We start from the raw sequence: 552 nt of genomic DNA on the forward strand, positions 1-552 counted from the left end.
AAAATTTGGGATATTCATGAAGAAGCAAATGTGATGTGGGATAAAGTAACAAACGCTATTAAACATGTAGCAAAAGATGTTCTTGGAGAATCAAAGGGAAAAATATTTACAAATAAAAATAGTTGGTGGTGGAATAATAATGTGCAAGAAAAGATAAAATATAAGAAGGAATGTTATAAAAACTGGTTTAAATATAGAAGCTTAGAGAACTGGAAAAAATATCAAACGGTCCGCAGAGAGTCTAAAAGAACAATTTGTGACGCTAAAACTTATAGAAATAAGGTGGCTTGTAGTGATTTTTATTATAAATTAGATACTAAAGAGGGTGGGAAAAATATATATATAAACTAGCCAAACAAAAAGAGAAGAAAAATAAAGATAAAAGTAAAGATTTAACTCAAGTAAAGTGTATTAAAGATGAAAATCAAAAAGTACTTTTCTTAGAAAAAGATATTCAACATAGGTGGGTGAGTTATTTTGATAAACCTTTTAATGGAGTTTCTGAAAATACGATCGTCTTTAGTGCTCTTAATATCGTGAATAATAATAAAA

At 27.5% G+C, this 552-nt stretch overlaps 1 protein-coding gene across 1 annotated transcript in view; it reads left to right on the top strand.

Annotated features, from left to right (window-relative positions):
• LOC110023152 overlaps positions 1-552 on the top strand; it is an 18,576-nt gene that overhangs the window by 4,257 nt on the left and 13,767 nt on the right. The gene's annotated exons all lie outside the window — the stretch shown is intronic.

This window comes from Phalaenopsis equestris, unplaced genomic scaffold (assembly GCF_001263595.1).
Source record: "Phalaenopsis equestris unplaced genomic scaffold, ASM126359v1 Scaffold000219, whole genome shotgun sequence".
NCBI classification, from domain to species: domain Eukaryota; kingdom Viridiplantae; phylum Streptophyta; class Magnoliopsida; order Asparagales; family Orchidaceae; genus Phalaenopsis; species Phalaenopsis equestris.